This window comes from Danio rerio, chromosome 23 (assembly GCF_049306965.1).
Source record: "Danio rerio strain Tuebingen ecotype United States chromosome 23, GRCz12tu, whole genome shotgun sequence".
Taxonomy (NCBI): domain Eukaryota; kingdom Metazoa; phylum Chordata; class Actinopteri; order Cypriniformes; family Danionidae; genus Danio; species Danio rerio.
In genome coordinates, this window is record NC_133198.1 from 26344339 (window position 1) to 26370286 (window position 25948).

A 25948-nucleotide genomic window follows, 5' to 3' on the forward strand; every position below is an offset into this window, starting at 1 on the left:
GATAAGTTGGCGGTTCATTCCGCTGTGGCGACCCTGGATTAATAAAGGGACTATGCTGACAAGAAAATGAATGAATGAAAGTATTCCAATGCTACCACATATAAAAAATAAATAATTTACTGATAAACAAATAAAGGAATAAAACAATACATACTGTGACTCATAATATCTAATAAAGAATCTATTATGTTATACTACCATATTAAAGTATAAAATAAATAAACAAAAGTACTGATCTTGAAATACTGATCACTGGCAAAAAGTTTAGCATATGATTCCAGGACATTTGTTCTGTACAGAAAAAAAAGGAACAGAAAGAAAGAAAGGGAGATGAAAAAGATCAAGGCTTTGTGTATTTTGTAATTAGACTTAACACAGACCAGCACACTGTTGTCCAAGATCAGAGCATGCACAGTACTTTCTTTGCACTGAAGGAAAGTTCATTTGTTGTTGGGTAATGAGTCTCGGTCCCTATCCAAATCTGTTCACAGAATGCCGAAAACACAGTCAATTATGTCTGCATTAGCTGCTGTTGTCGGGCCAATCCCTTTACACGCTCTTTGATCAAACTGCCTCTTGGCTCCATTCTGGTCTCAAGTTTTGCAGCAACTTTTGGAAATACAGGCTCAAACACTTTATAGTATGCTGATGTAAAAGATCGAATAAAAAAGCCCTGAATACTGTCATGCATATACTATAATAAAAACAGTGTGTTATAGAACATTAAGTCACATTTGTGTGGTAAGTGTGAAAATCAACATATGATAAAACTCTTTATAACTATCTATAACTAACTATTTAAAACTATCTAAGAAATCATCTCCATCATCTGAGATGTTTAAAGGGATAGTTTACTCAAAAATAAAAATTATATCATCGTTTACTCATCCTACGCTCATTCCAAATATATTTGAGTTTCTTTCGTATGTTGAACACTAAGGAAGGTATTCTGAAGAATGCTGGTAAAAACAGACAGTAACTTCCATAGTATTTTCCCTATGGAAGTTAATGGCTACATTTTTCCTACATTCTTCAGAACACACTGAAAAACATGACCTAGGCCTTAATGAAATTAAGCATAACTTAATTTTGTTAATTTAAACCAATTTAATTTAGTTGTTGACTTTAATAAATAATTTAAAATTTGTTTTAAGTAAATTAGTTATGTTTTAAACCTAGCCAATTAAAGTCGATTAAAAAAAAATATGTTTGTTTTGTGCAAATGCACGTTACTACGATGCCTCTGCGCCAAACCCAAAAGAAGTTTACACTTTTCAGAATCCAGTCAGGTGGAAGCAAAACGCAGACCAGCCGGTGTTTATCCATTTGCACAGTAAGTCACATTTTATATTACACCAGACTGATTATTACAGAAAATACTTTGTAGACTGCATAGACACATAAAATGGTCTCATTCAGAACATGTATTTTGGGACTTTAAAAAAAGATAATTATTCGCACTCAATTGCTTCGTACTGTTATTATTTTTAATTTTTCTTACATTTTACGGGTGATTAAAAGACAGACGTTTCAGCACCAAGCCTTCCTCATTGTGTAAATAAAAAATACCACAGTGACCAACCATCACCTACCCCTACATGGAGAGCATGCATCCTTATGATTTGACTTTTTATGTCACAGAATATATTTAAAAATGCTTTTTAGCAAGAATGTAGTTTTTTTGAACTTCAAATACGATAAATGCTTTTTTTTACATAAGGGTTTTCTTTGATGCAAGGACACTGTCCGTAATCCGCCATTCCAACAGAGAAAAGTTACGTTAACTTACTGTTAGCCTAAAGTGCTATTGAAGACAATAGTTGAACAAAAATACACTGCTATAAAACCTATTAAAAACTTCTTAATTTAAGTTCATTTGGTGTTGTAGCATCTAAAAGTTTTTGACTTAATTATAAATATAACATCCAAGTGAAAAATTTATAAAAAAATATATACAAACAGGGCTTTACATTAACACCCGCCAACCTGCCAAATGCAGGTAGATTTCAGCATTGGCGGGTAAGACAGCTGCTCCCACTAGCCACTTTGGCAGGTTGTAAATAATTTTTACATTGTAGTTTTCTTAAAGCAGGGTTCGACAACAAGGATGGCCCAAAATGGGTGCAAATGTGATCTTAGAATCGAGAGGCAGCACAACTGAAAACAATAACTGTATTTGTGCGAGACAAAGCAGGTGAATACAATATGAGAGGATGATTACTCGCACGCACAGGTGATGCTCACACACAGCACACACAAACAGTGATATAAATGAGGAGGCATGTGGACAACACATCATCTAAATCAAGTCATTTTAGCATGTCAAAGTCACATTTATTAATATAAAATATATTTTCCAAACAACAAAATTGTGGCTAGTGAAAATGGCAAGTGGCTAGTAATGTTGGAAATCTACTAGCCACAGTGGCTGGTGATCAAAAAAGTTAATGTAAAGCCCTGTATACAAAGCAAAGATGGCTTGTGCTGGACAATAAGAGATGCTTGCTAAAGTGCTTTGTTGAGTAATTTGCAACTTTGTGTTTACAGGTCAAAGGTGAAAAGAGCTTTCAAAAAAGCTTTTTGGAATTTGTTCTGTTTCCTCTTCTTTTTTTGACTGTCATATTTTTATTATAATTTACACATGACACCAACTCTCACAGTTTACACCCCTTAATTTTGTCAGGCATATTTATTACAAGAACCATTTGATCATTGACATCCAAAAAGACTATTTAAGGATAACAGTGCAGCACATCAAATACTAATTAATTGCCATTTTAAATACTTTGCCACTATCCTTCAAACCACTAGCCCAGCAGACAGCTCAAACATGACAAAAATGCTAATATATTTGATGCCAACTGACTACCTTGATAAACTACCTTAATGTCAAAATGACATCAAACTAACATCTAACATTGACATCAAAATTTAATTACAGGACTGTCTGTTTTGTTTTTTTCTGACGCCGCAGTGTTAGATAGCAGTTTGATGTCGTTGTGATATCAAGATAGTTTACATAGGGATACAAAATCTAGTGTAAATTTGTAATTTGTTAATTAAATGAAGAAAGCATTTTTTGCATTTTAGCACTTTTTCTGTCTTTACTTTAGTGGTTAAAAATGAATCAATGCATGGATGTTGAATGGACTTCAAGGTTTTGCCATCAAATCGCTTAACAATTTTAACTTACTTTTTTTGTTGCCAACTCTTATCAAGACATTTTTTTAAAAATGAATGAAAATGAAACACTATTTCACTAAATTATATATCAATCAGTAAAGTAGACACGTTACTTGCATTTAATATGCATATAAATCACTTGTGCAATTTGATCAGAGATGGCAAAAGTACACATAACCTTTAGTCAAGAATTACAGATACTCATATATTCTTTTGTACACAACTAAAGAATTTTGCCTCAAATACAGTACACATTTAAGTAAAAAGTATCCCTTACTATTTTTTTCTTTTAATTTCACTCTGAAAACTAGACCTCATATTGATACATTTATACAAAAGAACTTAACAGCCAAGTAGCATTGCTCTGTAACATTACATTACTCAAAAAGTAAATGGTTTGTTGCAATTGTTTTCCTCAAATGGTTTGAGTTACCTTAAAATTTTGGGTTTTACAGTTTACTGCATTTGACGTTTTTTTTTTTTTTTTTGCATTTGACAAAAAAAAACATGATTATCCAGGCGCCAAATTGGAAAATCTCATCATTTACCTATACACAGCACACGATTCCTTGTATTTATTATTTGCTGCTAGGCTTCAGAACTCTTTCTAAGGTGCTTTAGCCGATCACATTCCAAATAAGAGAACATATTGGCAAAAGATCTAAAGAGTTAGTCTTGGCAGGGGAAGATTTCTTAAACACACGGTTGCTAAGGATTTCTAGAAACCAAACACTGCTGTATTAAAATGCTCCAACACATCTATGTGTCGGATAATGTTGCGAAGCCTTTCATCTTTATTACTGGCCCTGTGGGGAGTTTAAGGTGGAATTACTTCTTTAAAATATGGAAATATTTCTTCCGCAGTGTGTTTGCATTTCGTCCAAAAGTTACATCTTAGCAGTGTAAAGTGCCAGAGATAAAGTGTAGCCCTTTTTTTTTTTTTTTTTTTTTTTTTTTTTTTTTTTTTTTTAAAGGGGATTTTTTTCACTTCATTCAATCTCATTGTTCTAATACCTACACAAACCATTGATCAATTCTGTTTGCGTCGGCCTTTCAAATGAGTTGTTGTCATTTTACCATCTGCGGACCAGCCTGTCTATTACAATGTGTGGTATTCTTTGGTGCTCTTAAAGCAAGCGAGAGCATCCCCCATCCTCTGGCTTTTTGGACCAATTCATGGCTTTCTTCTCTTTTTTAAGAGGCCGTTGATGAGGTTAGCCTAATCAGATTAAGTCAACTCACATTGGTCGGTATAGTTTGTTTTCCCTCAGAGAGCCTGCTGATATCTCCAAATACTTTTTTTCTTTGGGCACTTTTCATCATGGCATTTCCCCCCTCCCAACAAAAAAAATCCTTTGAGAGCAAGCTCCAATAGACTCTTTTATAAACCTCAGTTCCAGACTGATATGGGTTACTTGGAATGGGTCACTTCACTGCAATGCCGGGACCAAACGTGTAAAAGCTGTGCAACGACACTTTTGATCATTCTTGCTGATGTCTGTAGGAGCGAGACAGATTGTGGAAACACAAAACGCTAAATTCAATTCCGAGAATCGCTGGAACCCCTAATTTAATTCCTAAATAAATGTTTGGAGGAGATTACAGGGACTACAAGGCTAATGCAATCTTCTCTCATTTTAAAACAATGATACGCCATCAGCGCCTTTATGGTTGCTTGTTGCTCAGTTTGGGCTACAATCAAGAGGCTAATGTTCTGGTAAACAGCAAGATGTTAATTAAAAGCTCATTGTGGTTGATTGGAGTTTTAAAATCAGTATCGAGTTGCTGACAAAAGATAATAGTGCACAAGCAATGTTTAAAAAGTTCCCTCAGATAAACAGATAGGTTGATATTATTTAGCTGTGATGCATTTAAATTATGAAGAGAAATAGTTTTCCTCACATTATTTTCTTTAATTTTTTATTATTTAGGTTTGACAAGATTTTTAAAATGTTAAAAGCATTAAATTCATTTAAACAAATTGTTCTTTTTAATTTCTGACACCCATAAATTCTCCCTTAAAAATACTTTTGATTTTACTACATTTTTAGGCAGTTTTCATGTTAAACTTTTGAATATTTTTATGGTTTTAACAATAATAAATGTTTCTCGAGTAGCAAATCAACAAATTAGAATCATATAAAATCCATCTCTTTCTCACACACTCACACACACATTTGTGAACCTGTACACATAAAAAAGACTCCATAAATTAGACAAAAAAAAAACAACAACTGACCAGTTTTTTAGCATTTTTAGTATTTTAAGACATAATACCCTTTCAAAAGCAGTCTCTTCTGCTCACCAAGGCTGCATTTATGTAATCCAAGGCCAAACTTGTAAAAAACTGTTTTCTATTTGAATATAACATTATTAATTCCTCTGAATAAAATCAGAGTTTCATCACTATCACTCCAGTGACCAGTTTCACACAATCCCTAAGAAATGATTTCAATATGATGATTTGCTAAATAAGGCTGCATGATATGGGAAAAATCTGATAGTGTAGAAGATTTGATTTTTCAAAATCAAAATTTGTTTAATTTTGGCAAAAATAAATTTAAAAAAAAATTAAAATTAAAAATTAAAAAAACATTTTGAGGTCAAAATTATTAGCCCCTTTAAGCTATATCTTTTTAGATGGTTTACAGAACAAGCCATCATTATACGATGACTTGCCTAATTACCCTAACCAGCTAAGTTAACCTAAATAACATAGTTAAGCTTTTAAATGTCACTTTACACTGTTTACACTCTAGAAGTGTCTTGAAAAATATCTAGTAAAATGTTATTTACTGTCATCATGACAAAGATAAAATAAATCAGTTATTAGAAATGAGTTATTAAAACTATTATGTTTAGAGAAGTGTTGAAAAAAAAACTTCTTTCCGTTAAACAGATATTTGAGGGAAAAAATAAACAGGCTGGCTTATAATTCTGATTTCTGACTTCAAGCTATGATGATGCATTAAAATAAAGAATAGAAATTGTTTTGCTCATATAATTTTCTTTACAAAATTTACAGTTAAAAAAAATCATTAATTTCATTTAAACACCATTCTTTTGAACATTTTAAAATCAAATTATTGCCTCAAAAATGGTTATTTTATCACCAATAATAATTTTCAGAAATGTTTTTTGAGAAACAAATCAACAAATTAAAATGGTATAAAAATCAATCTCTCTTTCACGCAAAAACACACACACGTTTGAGAATGTTTTCATGTATAACCAGTACACATGAAAAAAATACACTTCATAAAATAAGGGAAACAAACGAACAACTAACTAACTAACCCTGCAGGTACAGGACGTCAACATGACGTCATACTGGTGTTGTAACCCAAATTTCTAGGATTTTGTTTGGAAATGAAAATTGGGTTGACATCAGAATCCAATGTCAGGCCGACATCAATGTCCAGTGTCCAACCTAAAATTAACCAAATATCAACGTCTAATCATGTTACACCTTGACGTTGTGTGGACGTTACCACTATGACATCTATCAGCCGTTGGATTTCGGCCACTTTCCAACACAACCAAAAAAAATCAACCAAATATCAACGCAATTTGAAGTCATTATTGGACGTCAAAATATTGTTGTCCTTAGACGCTGGCTAGAAATTGAATTTTGGTCACCTGACGATATGATCTAAATCTAATCTAAGATTAAAGTCTTATGAGGTTGTGTGCCTGCTAGGAACAAACAACTGACAAGTTTTTTAGTATTGTAGTTTACATTTACAGAAATAAATACAGCTTCTAATTTAAACATAATACTGTCAATAAATGTCATTTTAATTAACTGTAGAGTAAAATTTCCATAAAATTATAACTCACAGCGGAAACCTAAAATCTAAACATAATGGAGCAGAGATTAAGTTCCCAAAACGCAAGTACAAAGTTTAAATGTAAAAACAAAGAGTAAAAAAAAAAAACTTGCAAACCACAAGCAACGGACATTTTCTATTAAAATATAACCGTAGAACTGCTAATAAACCTAATTTAAAAAAATAGATTTACAAATGTACAAGATTACAAAGATATACAGTTATTTTAAGACATAATATTCTTTAACATCATTTAATATTCTTTAATGTAATTTATCCCTCTGAATAAAATCAGAATTTTTAACATTATCACTTTAGCCTCACATGATTTCTAAGAAACTATTCCAATATCATGTTTGCTACTTTTAAAACATTTGCTGTGACCCAATTCGTATACTATCTGTCCTAAAAAGTATTTGAAAATAGAATTATTATGTCCCAAATCGTAGTGATGAAAAGAGTATGCTAAAAAAATTTAAGTGTCCCTAATATTGCCCACAGCACATTGCGTGATGGACGTGAATTCGATTAGAACTACAAAAGCGGGTAAAAACTGTAAATAAACGACAAACATGGCAGATACGCGAGACAAACTAAAAAGTAGAGAGGCTTTGTTCAGTAAAAATGTTTGCATGACTGTTAAATAATATCTATCCACTGGAAAATATCTAAATCATGTTTTCCATGTTATATTTCATCTGCAACAACAATACTGAACTTATATAAAGACATGTTTGCGGACATTAACATCTGAATGCATAAATATCCAAAGACCTGAGGAGATTTCTCAGCATGAAAGACTCGTGAATGGGAAATTAACCTGCTGCTGCTGCTTCTCCAATAAGGTAGGAAATTAAATATGACAGAAAAGTGGATGATTGACAGGGCTTATAACTAAGCAACACAAAGATCTGTTAGGAAGTAGTCTGTCCAAAAGCTTGCATACTCTTCTATTACACACTCAAAAGTATATATTTTTCCTTTACAAAAAAGTGCATACTTTTAAAGGAATAGTATAAGTATGCGAATTGGGACGCAGCAATTCACTGTTATTATCCCCGCTGAAAACCGCAGTGTGCCATTTTTTTTAACAGAATGAACAGAACAGATGAACAAAAAGTTCAAACAAACAGTATTTATCTGAAACAGAACGCTAAACAGGTGTGTCCCTCCTCCAATATTTCCTCAACATGAAGGCCAAATATTACCTCGCTTCATTTTTAGGACGTTTGTGATGAGCTCACTCCACAACAGTTATAAAGGATTTTAGGAGCATGAAAGCTGAGGCAAGCCTATTTCAAGATCTGCTACTTCTGTTGAGAACTGATCTGAGTTAAATACCGGTGTTAACTGTCACACCCATAATACACAATTATTCACTTTAGCAGGACTGTCATTTGGGTGCCATTAAACCAGCTCAAGAGAAGTGTCTTAAGGAGAAGCTCATAATTACATCTCATTTCATGTTAGTCTGGATGAAACTCAAACAGTCTCCCACCGCGTCAGCCAATCAAGCGTACAGTAGGAAAAGTAGGCAAACATCCAATTAAAAAGAGATCTTACACCTTTACGCTCTTCTGATGTCCCGACTCCATGCACTAATAACAGGCTTTAAAGACAATGAGCACAATGAGTAAAAAAGAGCCCTTTTCATAAAGTAGGATAAGGAGACATGCTGCTTAAATGGGGATGATAGGGACACGGCAGGATCCTAGATATTGGGACCCACCGGTTTAATTACATTATGGGGAATCAGCTGTGATTTGAGTCTTGAAGTTGTGACACACTAATACATTTGTTTCACATCAAATCTTTAAACTGCAAATTTGGGCTGAAAGATCATGCAGAGGAACATGTCACTGCTGTAAAGACCCTCTCTGTTACTCTCTGTGATCTGAGAATTCCTGAAAGACTTGGAGTGACGCAGTTAAAACAATACATCAAAGAGGACTAAGAAACAGATGCAAGAGCTAATTATCAAGGCAGGTGTACAGCGCTGTGCATGGCATGTCTGTTGTAATATTTCACAACAGATATTATGATGAATATATGTCAGTTTGATGCTTTAAGTGTTTTGGAGAGGAGAGAAAATAGAATAATTAGTGACTAATAAGGCTGCAAAAGAGAAGTATTTCAAGTTTTTTAAAGTTTAAGGATAAGGTTTTGTGAGCTTTGAATATTTTGTGATATATAGTGTATAGTAATTTGTGATATTAGTGAACATTTGAAGTGGATCAAACCATTTCCTTAAAAATGTCCAAAAGTATTTAACAACACCCATTCTTATATTGGGACAATTTTAAAAACATTTTTGATTCAATTCAAATGATGACAATATGCACTTCCTGACAAAAGTCTTGTCGCCTATCCAAGTTTTAGGAACAACAAATAATAACTTGAATTCTAGTTGATCATTTGGCATCAGCAGTGGCTTATATGAAAGGCAAAGGTCTCTAGATTACGCCTATTTTACTAAAATAAAATATGATCATGCCTTGATTTTTAATTATTTAATTAGGTCAGTTAGGTCTGACTTCACTTTGACAAAACTATTGTCACCTAACAGAAATAATGTACAGTATAGAATATAAAGTCATGGTGCAGTGGAAAAAGAATTAATATTGTGTTTGACTGCCACAAGCTTGGATGACTACATCCATACATGTCTGCAATGACTTGAATAACTTATTAATAAAGTCATCTGGAATGGCAAAGAAAGTGTTCTTGCAGGATTCCAGAGTTGATCAAGATTCTTTGGATTTCTCTTCAATACCTGCTCTTTTATTTTACCCCAGACATGCTCAATAATGTTCATGTTTGGTGGCTGGGCTGGCCAATAGCACTTAGACCATCTCTGCAGGAACTTTGATGTGGAGGCTAAGTATGTAAGTATGAGAAGGAGTGCTATCCTGCTGAAGAATTTGCCCTCATTTTGTCATGTAATAGGCAGCACACATGTTCTGATAGCTCATGCTGTTGATGTTGCCATCCACTCTGAAGATCTCTCGCATGCCCCCATATTGAATGTAACCTCAAACCACGATTTTTCCTTCACCAAACTTGACTGATTTCTATTAAAATCTTGGGTCAATGCGGCTTCCAATAGGTCTTCTTCAGTATTTATGATGATTGGGATGCAGTTCAACAGATTATTCATTGAAAAAATATACCTTTTGACACTTTTCTAAGTGATCAATTAGAAGTAAAGTTTTTATTTGATGCTTTTACAACTAGGATGGACGACAAGACTTTTTTCAGATGGTGTATATATAAAACTCTTTTGAAGGCATGTTATCAGTATTTTATAAAAATAAAACCCTAATGAACAATTTGCGCTGTCGCATCACAGCAAGATCAAGGTCTCTGGTTTAAAACTCGGCTGGGTCAGTTGGCGTTTCTGTATGGAGTTTGCAACCCCTTGCGTGGGTTTCCTCCGGGTGCTTCAGTTTCCCTCACAGTCCAAAGACATGTGGTACAGGTGAATTGGGTGGGCTGAATTGTCCATGGTGTATGAGTGTATATGGATGTTTCCCAGAGATGGGTTGCGGCTGGAAGGGCATCTGCTACGTAATAACGTGCTGGATAAGTTGGCAGTTTATTCTGCTGTGGCGACTCCGGATTAATAAAGGGACTAAGCCAAAAAGAAAATGAATGAATGAATGAATGAATGAACAATTTGTTTAAAATATGTACTACTGGCAAATCCAGACAAGCAATTATACATTTGTTTTAATTAATAATGATAATAATAATAATAATAACAAGTTAATTTCTAAAAATATGTCTGGAGAAATTGAGAATAAAAAGGTTAAAGTAGTTAAACAAATATAGTGAATGATATATGGTTCTCCAATGGACAATGTAAATAAAGCGATCAAGCACAAATAACCCGTGTAAGGGAATAAGCTAGATTGTGTTGACTCCATTTTGTGCCCACACAAACCAACAAGCAAGACAAATCTCTGAATCACTTTGGTTAATGTGTCTGGAAGAGTTAAAAGCTGAAAATGAAGCAGAAAAAATAGCATTTGTCACTGCTTTAACATTCTGAATGCTATCATCAATCCTGCGATTTAACCGGAATCTTGCATTGTGAACGTAACAAACAGAATTATTTAAATTCATCTGATTTTCTCTTGTGCAAAAGCACACACATTTCTCTGAAGAATCGGCGCAAACTTTGGACACGAACAATACACAGAATGCACAAAACCAATATTATTCAAAGGGCCCGTTTCCAGGTTTTGGTCATTGATAACCATGCGAAAACTGCCATTGATCTTTTTGTTCCATTCGGGTGGTTGGAGAAAATGGCCTGCATTCTGCTTCTCCAGTCCATAAAATGACTCTCTTTGTCAGGAAGCAAAATCGATGCAAATTAATCTTTTATCTATTTCCCTGTGAATAATTAAACGTCTTTCTACTTTTGTCCGTGCCTACTTGCCAAAACAAAATCAAAAAGGTAGAGAATGTGGGCATTTATTAGCTGGCTGGAGGAGTGAGTTGACCCTTCTCTCCAGTCACAAAGAAGCCTTTATGGAGGCTGCACATTGTATGGAGTGAGTTTATTCCCTTTTGACTGACCAGCACTGCGGGACACCCACCACGTGTTATCGGTGCCTCAGCCAAACCGGGACTATTTACCCCCCTCATGAAAGGCCGACTAAACAAACCACGAAATCCATGACCATGACCCATTCTCATCTGGTGATCTCTGGGACACGACGACAGACAAGATAGCAGGAGTTGGGGAGTCATTATAAAGAGAATAAACATTTATATGCTCCATTGACAGTACCTGGGCTTGGAAACAGGGTCTGTCCTAAAGCCTTTCATCTTATTTTGGTCCAAACAGTGGTGGAGGAGATGGCCTGTTTCTCTCAAAACACCATGAACTCATAGGGTAAAATAAACTCCTGTAAGATCAGAGAAACAAAAGCTCGGCTGGATAGAAGAGACAAACACTCCCATTAGTTCTCGCTCTCCCTCCTTTAGAGGGGTTTCAGCGTAGAGACCACTGCTGTAGTGTTTACACTGGGAATACTGTGGGATTGTAAAGCCTGAGGGTGGGGGTAACGACGAGAACACAATTCAACTCTGTTTCCGTAAACAAATCAACAATTACTGGACAACTGATAGACGGCACATGTGCAAAATAAGCCTTTTTGCTCACAAATTGTCACTATACCCCCCTTCACATGGTCTTAAGGCCAATTTTTTTTTTATGTGCATTAGGCAATAGTGGACAGTCATTCATTAATTGTCTGGTCACACTTTACAATACAGGACACAAAGTTAATTCATTTGCTAATTATTGAACAATAAGTTTATAAAAGATAAATTAATGAACAATACATTTATTAAATTATTGATTTATTTTTGTTAATGTTAGTTAATGAAAATACAGCTGTTCATTGCTTGTTCATGTTAACTCACGATGCATTAACTAAGGTTAACAAGCACAGCATTGAACTATGATTAATAATCGCTACACAAGCATGGTTTATTGTTTGTTCATGTTAGTAAATGTATTTAAATATGTGTCCTGTATTGAACCCTTTTCCTTCACAAATGTAAGTATACAAACTTTATTTAGCATCTTTTTATTTTAGGGAACTTTTACTTAACTACATTGCAAAACAAAATCTTTCATTTTTTTTACTGCACTATACAGTATGAGGAAGAATAAAAAGTGAACTGGAGAAATCACAACCTGCTCAAAGACTCCACTGAAAAATAAATCCATGAAATGGGCAGATCTGATTGCATCTATTCTTGAATCGACTATTCACTGATTCAAAAAATCAATTTAGAGCAAGTCTGCACAGTTAACAATTCACTGAAATTGCAATACAATATTAGTTGAAAATGGTACATCATCTCATCATCAACATCAAAGCGATTCATTCTACAGCTGATGGCAGAATCTATTTTACCTGAAAATCATTTAATTTTCATTCATCAATTTTTCTTCATTGTCACCCTAAAGAATTTGTTTCTTGAGAAATAATTGCAGATTAACTCTGCAAAGTTTACAAATGAGATATACACTAAATTACAGTAACAATTCATATTTACACTCAAAACAAATGACGTTTGCTGTTTGCTCAAACTACTTACTTAAAATGAGCAGAAACAACACAATTCTTGAGGGGTTTAATTATTACATGTTCAATCAATTTAAATTTGTAAAAACTAATATTTTAACTTAATTCCATTTATGTTGTCTCAACAAAAATTTATCATGTAAAACCCAGCATTTTTTACAGAGTAGGTCACAGCTGTCAGTTGTTTAAAACATAAATCTGCTTTTCATATTTGTGTAATATAATCTAAACAGGGTAGGATAATTTATAAATCCATTTCTCATGCATTTCCCCACTGCTGTACACATTATAGATAAAAACGAATTTGTTTTTTTTTGTTGTTGTTGTTGTTTTGTTTAGTTACAGTGCAATCTTTTTAGTAATGTTGTGATTTGCCTCATAGTTGGTTGGTCTGGTTCCAAAACCACCTTTACTTAAAAAGTGATAGACATTATTAACACAATCTACAATCAATACATGACCTCCCCTTTGGGTGGTCACAGTCTGCATTAAATCAAAGTTAAGATTGTCTTACCTATTATGACACATTTAAGAGAAAATCTGATCCTCCAAAAAGAACTAACCATCACAAACTGATTTGATCACCATCATTTGCTATAGCTGTGTCAGTGAAATTTGTCCCATCCTTAATGACAAACCTTTTATTGTAAATGTGTTGAGAACTCTTATTCTTTAAAAGGCTAAAAAAATATGGCTTTTTATTTTCTATTCTTCATCTATGTTAAGCTACTTTGACACAATCTACATTGTAAAAAAGCTAAAGAAACAAAAATGAATCCAATCGAACTATGCTTAAAAAAGCAGAAGTAAATTTTACCATTTACAGTCCGTTTCACAAATCTGAATGGACTCTCTGTCATCTCTGTTGGGTTTCCCCATATCAAGCCCCCTGTGAGTGTCTGTCCTGCACCCCTCGGCCTCTGGCCCCTTCTGCCCAGGGAGGATGCGGTCGAGCTGGAGTCTTAGCTCATTAGTGTGCCCACCTGGAGGCCAGCGGGCAGCCCTAAAGAGACCAGACTCTTGATCTGTGGGCTATATATGAGCTACATTGTAACACAAGGTTTGATTGAAGCCTGCTGACCAGCCAAGAGAACATAACACAACAGCACAGCTTAAGAAAATTACTGAAATGATGTGCCTACTTTTCTTCTCACATTCTTCCCTGATTTGTGTTTTATTTATTGTTTGTTTGTTTGTGTTTACAGCTAAAGCCTCACACATCATACCTAAATCTCTATACGCAACCAGATGACCAACTGATAGTAGGGACACTTTTATCTTGGACATTTTTTTTTTGTATAATTTTCTACAATGATCAGATTTTGCTGATATAGGCCAGTCTTGGTATGCTGAAATGTCACTTTGTTAACTAATGTAACTAAAATGCTTCTATAAAAGACAAAAGTGTACACTACACCCTCAGAAATAAGCTTGTAACCACTGACATCCATAGTAGGAAAACCTAATACCATGGAAGTCAATGGTTACAGGTTTCCAGCATTCTACAAAGTATCTTATTTTGTGTTCAACTGAAAAAAAACAAAAAAACAAATCAAAACTCAAACTGCTTTGGAACAAGCCAATGGTGTGTAATTGATCACATAATTTTTGTGATTGAATTAACTATTACTTTAAGTTAAAATCAGTTAATGTCATTTGTGATATTGTGAGTTCAAATGAACTAATTCAAAACCCATCCTCCATTTAATATATTACAACATATGACATGAAAAGTAAAATGTACCCCATTAGCCATTTCCTACAGACACAAACACAGTATCCTATACAAATGTGAAACATGCAACTACACACACTTTGGCTGCTTGTTCAAACTACGTACACAAAATGAGCTGAAACAAAACAATGCCTCCGATTTTTGGGACAACTTAATTGATTTATGTTTAATCCACTTTAAGTTCTTGTGAACCGGAAGCTGCGATCATTATTATTTTTGTAATGTGACAGTTCATAGAGAAACAGAATTCTAAATGAGCAAACAGTGGCCGTGGCTTGTTTTTTCTACTGCGAGCTGAATGGACGTAGTAAAGCAGGCATTTCATTTAAAAATATCGGGAAAGGGGTTTTAGAAGAGTTATTACAACCTAAAAGACTCATCCTGCTCACCATTTCTGTTACAAACAGGAAGTGCATTTTCAGATATTAATTAAAGATTGAAAGGGCAAACTATTTTATTTTCTTAATGGCATGCACAGATGAATTGTTAACCACAAAACTATCAGTGTGAGCTAACAAAATCATATCATTAGTTTTGATTTCTTTGGGACTTTAAAATTGCTAAGTGAACTTAATCAATTTGTGTGTGAAACCCAGATTTTTTTTTTTTTACAGTGTAAGGACCAAGGTCTTATATGAAAACAGTTGTGTCATAGTTCCCCAGCAACATTGCATGCTGCAAAATATACTGTTTACACAATTATCCACTTTTTCCCATTTAATAAAACCAGTTTATACAGTAAGTATTCGACAAAAGGGTTGAATGTAGAACTGTTGCAAACAGTTTATTTGTGTTGAATTTAAACAAACAAATTAAGTTCAATAATGTTCAACTTAATTTGTTTGTTTAAATTCAACACAAATAAATTGTTTACAACCACTTAACGTAAAAAAAAATTTTGTAAATCCAAGGAATCATCTTTAAATATTTTTTTCAGTGTATAGTCAGTGTAAATCAGTGCTTATTATCAGACTCTACCTCAGTTAACCTCTCAAATGTGAAACACTGGCTCACTTTATAATGAATAGACGCTAACAGCAGCTCTACACTCTCTCCTCGCTAACTGCATGATGACAGATTTGAATTGAAAGTAACAGCGGGGAGGAAACAATGCTTCATTTAGAGGAGCTCATCAAGCTTTCCGCTGTTTGATGACTAAGCACGGCCTCAGGTGAAGCTCCCCATCGACACCTCAGGGCCGTGTGCTTTCCTAGCGTTTTCCCACTGAGACATCAGCACAGTGGCTAGCTAACACAGATTAGTAGTAAATAATCCTTTTTGTATGTAGTCTGCATGGACAGAACTCAAGCTTTCTTAAGATGTTTAATCATTAATTTAGACACTAAAATCAATGTGTTTTAATTTGGACTTTTTAGTTATCACGATTTTAACTCAAAGGTCAGATGATACAAATTAGCATTAAATAATACTTGAAAAATGAAGCCCTGTATGGACAGAATTGTAGCTTTCTTATTGTTTTTTTGACTTTAACTAAAAGTAATGTGTTTTAATTTGGACTTTATGCAGGGTAGGCCATTTAAATGGATACACCTTAATAAACTAATTGGGAATTTCACATGAAAAACAATGGTGTGCTTGGTTTTAAAAGTAAATTTATTCTTTCATGAGTTATTTACAAGCCCCCTCACATATACTAATGTGCCACAAACAGGACGTTAATATCACCAACCTTTCCCATTTTATTAAGGTGCATCCATATAAATGGCCCACCCTGTAGATTAACATTCAGATTGCGTTTTTTTCCCAGAGATGGGTTGCGGCTGGAAGGGCATCCACTGCGTAAAAATGTGCTGGATAAGTTGGCGGTTCATTCCATAGTTTTTCCTACCCAAAACTAAGCTGACAAGAAAATGAATGAATGAAAGAATGATTGCATTTTTAACCGAAAAGCTAGCTAACGTGGATTAGCAATAAATAATCTTTAAAAATGTAGCTCATGGACAGCGCTGTAGCTTTCAAAAAATGATTAGTCAGTAAGTTAGAGTCTAAAATAAATGTGTTTTGATATGACCTCATATGTATTTAACATTTATTCATCATAATTTTACCAGCAAAGCTAGCTAACGGAGATTAGCGATAAGCAATCCTTCAAAACGAAGAATAGTCCTGCTCAGACAAAACTGTAGCTTTCTATGTTTGTTCAACAAGTTAAACATTAAAATGAATGTGTTTTGATTTGCACTTTATATATTTAACAATGTGTTAATAGAAAAGCTATGCTAATCAAAATTCTAATGAGAGGAAAGCCCTCTTATGCAGCTTAGCCACCAGTTCAAAAGAATTTAGCCGAATTTACCTTCAGGCACCTGCCACGGCCCAGTGGGGGCAAAGTGTTCCATCAAAAATCCCCCTGACATCACTGATTTGCATACACACACGCTATGTGGCATTCTGAGACATACCTGAAGTGCTGCTATTTTTTAAGCTTTGGATCAATAGGTCTTCAGGCTCAATGGTTCTGTCTCAATGGGTCATCTCTAGTTCAGTGAATTCCTCCATTGTTTCAAAACGGCTGAAGAAGCCTTCTGGGTGATTGAGACTTCACGCTCCTTTTGCTAAATTAAAGCTAATAATCTTTAAATAACGAGAAGTTACTATCCGTTTATGAGTTTGTTGTTATCAGTATTTTTTTAAGTGTTAGTATTTATTTGTTTATTGTGCTAATACAAAATACATAAAGTTATAACTTACAGTTTTATTTGATATTTTTTGCCAATAACAGTAACCAAACATCAATCAAGCAAGCAAATAAATAAACACATGCAGGGTTGTTATATAATAAACAAAAACACTTGTTTCTTAAATATATAATTATAAATAAATAAATAAAATAAAAAGCTAAAATCTAAACAAAAATAAATAAATAAAAACGATTTAACTAGTTAAAATTTTAAAACTATAACTAAGACTAAAATGAAGACTAAATATATAAAAATATATGGTTTAAAAACTACATAGTCATCACAAAATTTGTTCTTTTAAAAGTTTTTATTAACATTTCTTTTATTCTGTTTTGTGCCAATAACAATAAAAACCTCAATCAAACAAATAAAAAAAATGCAGTGCCGAGTTATTACATAGAAACTAAAACAAAAAGTTTAATAAATAAAGTAAATACATAATAAATAAAATCTAAAAAATCTAATAAAAATTATTATATTATAGATATATATCTAATTGCAATATGTAATATAAAAGCAATGCAGTGTAGAGTTATTACATAGAAACTAAAACAAAAAGTTTAATAAATAAAGTAAATACATAATAAATAAAATCTAAAAAATCTAATAAAAATGATTATATTATAGATATATATCTAATTGCAATATGTAATATAAAAGCAATGCAGTGTAGAGTTATTACATAGAAACTAAAAAATAAACAAAAATATGTGTTTGTTTCTTAAAATAATAAATAAATAATAAATAATAAAAAGCTAAAATCAAAACAAAAAAATAAATAAAAACGATTTAACTATATCCAAATAAAATATTAAAACTATAACTAAAATTAATTTGAAACCTAATATACAAAAATATATGGTAATAAAATAAAAATAGTCATCACAAATATCTATCTACACTGTAAAATCCAAGAGGTTAAGGTAAGTCAAACCATTTGAGGAAACTGATTGCAACAAAGCATTTAAGTTCAAAAACGAATCCTAAAGACTACTGTGAATTTAATCCATTTGAGTATACGAAACAATTTGAGCACAATAAAAGCCAATAAATTAAGAGAACTCAACTTATTGGGTTTTACAGTATCAATTGGTTTAAGGCAACTCAAACTGTTTGAGGAAACGGGTTGCTACAAACCATTTAAGTTCCAAAACTAATCTAGATGAGTACTGTAAACTTACCCCATTTAAGTTAAAGTAATAAGATATTTAAGTGTTTAAGTGCTGATAGAACATTATTAATGAACACCTGCTGTTAACAAGGTATCTATCTATCTATCTATCTATCTATCTATCTATCTATCTATCTATCTATCTATCTATCTATCTATCTATCTATCTATCTATCTATCTATCTATCTATCTATCTATCCATCCATCCATCCATCCATCCATCCATCCATCCATCCATCCATCCATCCATCCATCCATCCATCCATCCATCCATCCATCCATCGTAACATGAGGTACAATTATTTAAATGACCTGTTACTGCCCTAGTTTACTGTGCCTACATCTCATGCAGGGAGCTGTGCAGGTCTCTCAGGGCTTACTGATATTGCTGGAAGATACTGGTGAGAGTGTCTAATGTCTGAATTGCTATAACAGTGTGCGCTCGAACATTAGTTCCAGAGCACAGCAGGTTTTCAGGCTTCTAGCGGCTCCACTCCTAATTGCGCTCAGTCAAACGTCTGACTAAGCCTAAATCATCCCGGGTAATCATTTCCTTCGGGACACTGGGCAAAAAAGAGAAAGACTGTTTCTCATACACACTGGATTTAAAGGGCAACGAACAAAATGGACTGATCTACAATTTTGAATTTTTTTCTTGTGATTATATAATCTGTAAAAGACATTATGACATCTCTAACAGCACAGCAGCTGTCCAAAAAAAAAAAAAAAAAAACACACACACGCAAACACACACACACAAATGCTGAAAAATATTGATTAAAAAAAGGTGCAAAGGTCTTCACTGTCAGCATGAGCATATTTAATTAAAAAGAAGAGAGTACACTACTGTGGTTGGCTTAGGTCCCTGTTGTTGAGTATATTAAAGTAAAGGGTAGGAGACCTGCCTACCTTCCTGGGAAAGAGTGTGAAACCAATAATGTGCTCCTTACCTCCTGCTGCATGAGTGATTTGGTAGATTCCTGTGCTTGAGCGGCGCGTCAGGTCCCTAGCGTGCTTTCATGGCCTTTGGTTACTCTGTAACACAAAACAACATGCTCTCATTTACACACTCTCATCTATACATCTGCTGTTTCAGATCTATCTAGATCTATCTGATGCTATATCTAGCTGATGTAGATGTGGCAGGTGAGGAATTTTGGTCATTTTGCCATTTGTCATTTCAGATGAGATGATCTTATGAAGTTCATGTTTTGATGTATTGATTTACAGTTTTTCTCAGCCACTTTGGTGCATTTCTCAAAACATTAGTGCATTTCTGCACAACAGTTAATGCATTTCTCAAAACAATTAGTACAAACTGCAAAACCTAGCTGATAACCTGCAAAAGCGCATCACATGGTCAAAATAGATAGTTCATTCCTCAAAAGCAAGTATTGATGTCAATGAAAGTGTCAGGGTCATCAACATGAAAAGTCCTGACACCATTGTTTATCAACAAGATAGTCAAATGGCTTTGTCATGTTTTCATAATGTCAGTTTACTCTGTATATTTATTTCCTGAAATGCTTAGGACAGCACTATACACTATTTGCACAGCCATTTGAAAACTACTGTAAAGTTAGACATCAATGCATTTTGTGAGATATCTGAGTACAAGACACTGAATATGTATGTTTCACATTTTTACTGCATTTGCTCTTTGCAATTCCAATGTATTCACAGCATTGTGCAAAAAAAATAAACACACTTATTTACAACAAACAAAAACTTTCTTTGGGTAGCAATTGTGAACAATATTGCAGTACATATTAAAACTGAATCTACAACATACCACAGGTCTGTAAATCATTCATGAAATTGTTCAATATTGAAGACATTTTCAGTAAAATAAATATTTAAATTTTTTAATAAAATTTTCTAGGAAGATTTTGACAACTAGTTCAACATTTTTGTCTGTAATGACTCAAGTAATTAAATGAGGACTATTAGTTTTATATGGAATGACCATTAAGCATTTACAAGTTTAGTTAATTGAGTGACATGACATAAGCAAATGATAATGTTATAAACAGCAGAGAGTTGTGTGAAAGCAGTTGATGCATGTCTAAAAGCATTTGCAATTTGCTGGAAGGAATAAGAAACTGCTACTAGGATGTGCACAAATGATTGTTTTAAGAAATGCATTATCTGTTGTGCAAATGTAAATAGTGTTGTGAAAAATGCACCACAGTGACTAAGAAAAACTGTAAGCTCTAATCCTTCGTAAACCTTAGAATTTTCCCACAAAATGACCTCAAAATCACCTCAAGATTTCAAATGAAGAAGTTTAAGTCACAATGAAAATGTACAAATTGTTTATATGTGTGTGTTACTTGTTATTATCGCTGAATTTTTTTTGCACTTCATTATTTTGTAAAAATTGCCCCACAGGTCCCATGAAGTACTTTAAAATGCACATTTTATTCAATGTTTGCCGTAATCTCAACCGAAACATGGATTGGAAGGGTGGGACAGAGTAACTCCTCCCCTTTTTATAAAACAACCAATAGCGTTTTTCTTTACCACAGTTCTGCCAGTGAGAGTGGCAAAGCTCAACCGCATCAAATGTCTTGAAGGGGGCGGGGCATGTTAGATATTAGAAGAGCTTTTGATTGGTCACAACTAGATGAGAAAGAAGTATGAGGTGACATGAAAAAAACATTGATCCATTTAGGTGGAGGTGACAAATTACAAGCCTTACATGTTTATAACAGTTCTACATTTTCTAAATGTGAATTTTGTCACTGTTTTGGAGCACTCTAGCTTATAGATATCCTAAAAAAATGAACAATACTGATAATAACAAATAAAAACTTTTTTAATATTATGGAACTTTTAATCTATTGGTGGGCATTGAATATTTTTTAAAATCTAGATTAATCTATATTAATCTCGGAATTAATGTAGATTAATCTATATTATAATGGCTCATTTGAATTCTGCCGAAGGCATTCAGAACATGTTTGCTACCCAAATAATAAGCCTTAGAGAGCTGGTTTCTCAAGCCAGATGGCGCTCATGAGATGAGGCTCATCTCCTGTTTCAAAAATGCATTACAAACTGCTTGAGAAACTGTTCTACTATGATAATTGGTGATAAAAACAAATGATGTTCAATAAGATGTACTTGTGTTTTTTAACTGTTTATTCAGCTAAACATGAATTTTGAACTGTAGGTCTACATATAAGCTCGAAACAGCGATTTTTGATCACCTTAATCCAACTAAAGTCATAACTGAACTAAACAGAAATGGAATTAAGACATGTGGAGTATGCATATATTAGTAGCTTTATTGAAGTAAACACCGCAATCAAACTATTACTGTTATGTAAGACTTTTCGCCATATTTTCCGACAAGATCCACACACACGGCTGTCAGTAAAGAACCCCCCCCCCCACACACACACACACACACATATCGTGAAATGCAGAAGTTTTTTTCTTTCCATTTGGTGTGTGTTATTAAATTCCATAACACTCTCACCAGTCCTTACTCCTTATTTGCTTCTAATACCTCAGTTTGTCACAGAGGCATGAATGAAATGTTCATGAGTCAAAATGAAACTGCCGAACTGCAGTTAAAGTCAGGCATCCTGCTGATTTCATTCAGAAGGGCAATTTTTTTGTTGGACGCCTAAAGCATCAAGGAGAAAGTCATCATAGCTTGCGCAGAACAGACCCAATTATGATTACCGGCAAATGTGCATTTCATGTCGAATACGAAAGTGAAAGCATGCTGAAATAGTACTGAGTGCTTTTTATCTGTTAGGAAAATTGACAGATATTACCATCTAATATTTTAACCTCCCTGGGTTTAGTGGCAACATACGTGGACAGCACATTTTAACTGTCAAGTGGCTATTTAAAATACTTTGGATGTTTTATATTTTGTTACAGACATACAGTGTCATCCTGCAACTGTTTTGCAGAAATTGAAATGTCCCAAACACTATTTTAAACTGTCCAAAATGGCAAAAGAATGTTGTTTTTACACTATGATACTTAAAACATGTAAAAAAAAAAAATAAATAAAGTGTTATATATCCATAAAAAAACAGTCAGGAAATAGTTTTTTTATGTATATTTGGACCACAAGTCCACATATATGGACATACTTTTTCTCTAAAAGTACATCATATCAAAAGATGATACTTAGGTTTTAATCTAATTAGGTTTCAATAAGCCCAAATAGCAAAGAGAAATAAAAATGCATGTAAAAAAACGCATTGGGCCCTAAGAGGTTATCAATCATTCATTTTGTTGTCGGCTTAGTCCCTTTATTAATCCGGGGTCACCACAGCGGAATGAACCACCAACTTATCCAGCACGTTTTTACGCAGCGGATGCCCTTCCAGCCGCAACCCATCTCTGGGAAACATCAACACACACTCATTCACACACACACACACACACACACACACACACACACACACACACACTCATACACTACGGACAATTTAGCCTACCCAATTCACATTTACATTTACATTTACATTTAGTCATTTAGCAGACGCTTTTATCCAAAGCGACTTACAAATGAGGACAAGGAAGCAATTTACACAACTAAGAGCAACAATGAATAAGTACTAAAGGCAAGTTTCAGGTCTGTAAAGTCTAAGAAGGGAAGTGTTAGTAGTATTTTTTTTTTTTTTTTTTTTTTTTTGTACAGTTAGTGTGATATTCAAAGAGGCAATTGCAGATTAGGAAGTGAAGTGGAGACTAAATAGTTGAGTTTTTAGTCGTTTCTTGAAAATAGCGAGTGACTCTGCTGTTCTGATGCAGTTAGGGAGTTCATTCCACCAACTGGGCAGATTGAGCGTGAGCGTTCGCGAAAGTGATTTTTTCCCTCTTTGGGATGGAACCACGAGGCGACGTTCATTCACAGAACGCAAGTTTCTGGAGGGCACATAGATCTGCAGAAGTGAGAGCAGATAAGAAGGTGCTAGGCCAGAAGTCACTTTGTAGGCAAACATCAGAGTTTTGAATTTGATGCGAGCAGCAACTGGCAGCCAGTGCAAACGGACTAGCAGCGGAGTGACATGTGCTCGTTTAGGTTCATTGAAGACAACTCGTGCTGCTGCATTCTGGAGCAGTTGAAGAGGCTTGATAGAGTTAGCTGGAAGCCCAGCTAGTAGAGAGTTGCAGTAATCCAGTTTGGAGAGAACAAGAGCTTGAACAAGGAGTTGAGCTGCATGTTCAGATAAGAAGGGTCGGATCTTTCTGATGTTATAGAGTGCAAATCTGCACGATCGAGCAGTTCTAGAAATGTGGTCAGAGAAGTTTAGTTGGTCATCAATCGTTACTCCAAGGCTTTTCACCATTTTGGATGCAGTAATGGTTGCCCCATCCATCTGGATTGAAAAGTTATGGTGTAGAGTCGGGTTGGCAGAAACTACAAGCATTTCCGTTTTTGCGAGGTTCAGCTGAAGATGATGATCTTTCATCCAGTGTGAAATATCCAACAGGCAGGCTGAGATACGAGCTGGAACCGAGGGATCATCAGGATGAAAAGAGAGGTACAGCTGGGTATCATCAGCATAGCAGTGGTAGGAGAATCCATGTCCCTGGATGACTGGTCCTAGAGATGATGTGTAGATGGAGAAGAGAAGTGGCCCAAGAACAGAGCCTTGAGGTACCCCAGTGTTTAGATGCTGTAGGTTGGACACCTCTCCCCTCCAAGACACCCTGAATGACCTGTCAGAGAGGTAAGATCTGAACCATTGTATAACAGTGCCCGCAACGCCCAGTGACTCAAGCGTAGATAGCAGGATCTGGTGGTTGACAGTGTCAAAAGCAGCTGACAAGTCCAGCAAAATGAGGACTGATGATTTAGAGTCTGCTTTATCCACAATTCACCTGTACTGCATGTCTTTGGACTGTGGGGGAAACCGGAACACCCAGAGGAAACCCATGCGAACACAGGGAGAACATGCAAACTCCACACAGAAATGCAGAGGTTCGAACCAGCTACCTTCTTGCTGTGAGAAAGTCTGTCTGAGAAAGTATATATATATACATATATATGTGTGTGTGTGTGTGTGTGTGTGTGTGTGTGTGTGTGTGTGTGTGTGTGTGTGTGTGTGTGTGTGTGTGTCTTAGAAATAGCTTCTTTTTTTTTATGTAAAAATCTGCAGCACAGGCCCGATTGGCCCTGTAGATAAAATACTTAGCATTGATTCCTGCAGTCTGAAAAAAAAAATTGGTCTGTTTCAACTCAGAACCACTGGGCTACAATGTTTACATAAAACTTTTAACCAAACAGTTGTGGTTGTCCATATTTCACACATATTTTGTTAGATTTTAGTGTGTATGTATAGGTGTGTTTACACGTTTTTGAGATTATCATAATTACATGACTACAACTAGTAAAAAGCAAACAGAAATCAATCACATGTAGATCAAATGCAGTAGTCATGATTGTTAACCCTTAACAAGACCTGCTTAGAATGGCAAAACGTATTTTTCCTACCTTAAAATTGAAGAAGTATGGGGAAAAAAAAATATAAAATACTGTCAGACTACTAATTACATATCCACATCACTTTCCCATGTCAGGGTAAACAGAAAGTAAAACATGAATAGCCAAAGATCTGATACTATTTTCAATCTGTACAGTATATGCATTACTATTACATATTTGCTCTGACGTTGGTGCACCTAAACACACTCAAGAAGACTCTACAGCTTCAAAACCACCACGTGCGCACTAAATAACAGATAATCTGTATGATTCACACACTGATACGCCTCGGTTATGTGTGTGTGTGGGAAACGGAGGAAGAAAAAGACAGACTGTTAGAGAGTGTGTGAGGAAGGGCTGATCTCACTGTGACCCTATAGGGCATCAGAACACTGTGAGCAGAGTTCACACCAGCCAAACAGCAAACACAGGCTGTGAGAACCCATCTCTCACTGTACAGCATGAATTCTTCACCTGCAGAATATACCCGCCATGACAAGCAGCTGTCAATTGAAACGTTGCCCCTACATTCCATTCACAATGTTTACACCGTGCTAGCAACAATATTTACCGGATTCGTGGAAAACCGAGAAAAGGCAAATCAGTGCAGGCAATGCGATGTGTCTTCGGAAGTGATTTTGACAAAAACATGTTATAATAAGACACATTTTAGATGATATTTAAGCCTTGTGTTATGTTCGAATTCTGGGTACAATTTTTACAGAGCTGGCACAATTATTGTCATTTTTGTTTTGTTTT

The 25948-nt window shown here is 34.6% G+C and overlaps 1 long non-coding RNA gene across 16 annotated transcripts in view; it reads right to left on the reverse strand.

Annotated features, from left to right (window-relative positions):
• The window catches only part of LOC137489184 (uncharacterized), a 175458-nt gene that overhangs the window by 108103 nt on the left and 41407 nt on the right, over window positions 1-25948 (reverse strand). For all 16 annotated transcript variants that reach the window (XR_012398516.1, XR_012398510.1, XR_011008534.2 and 13 more), the window contains one exon: window positions 19680-19764. This is a non-coding gene — a long non-coding RNA (uncharacterized lncRNA). The remainder of the gene's footprint in view (window positions 1-19679; window positions 19765-25948) is intronic.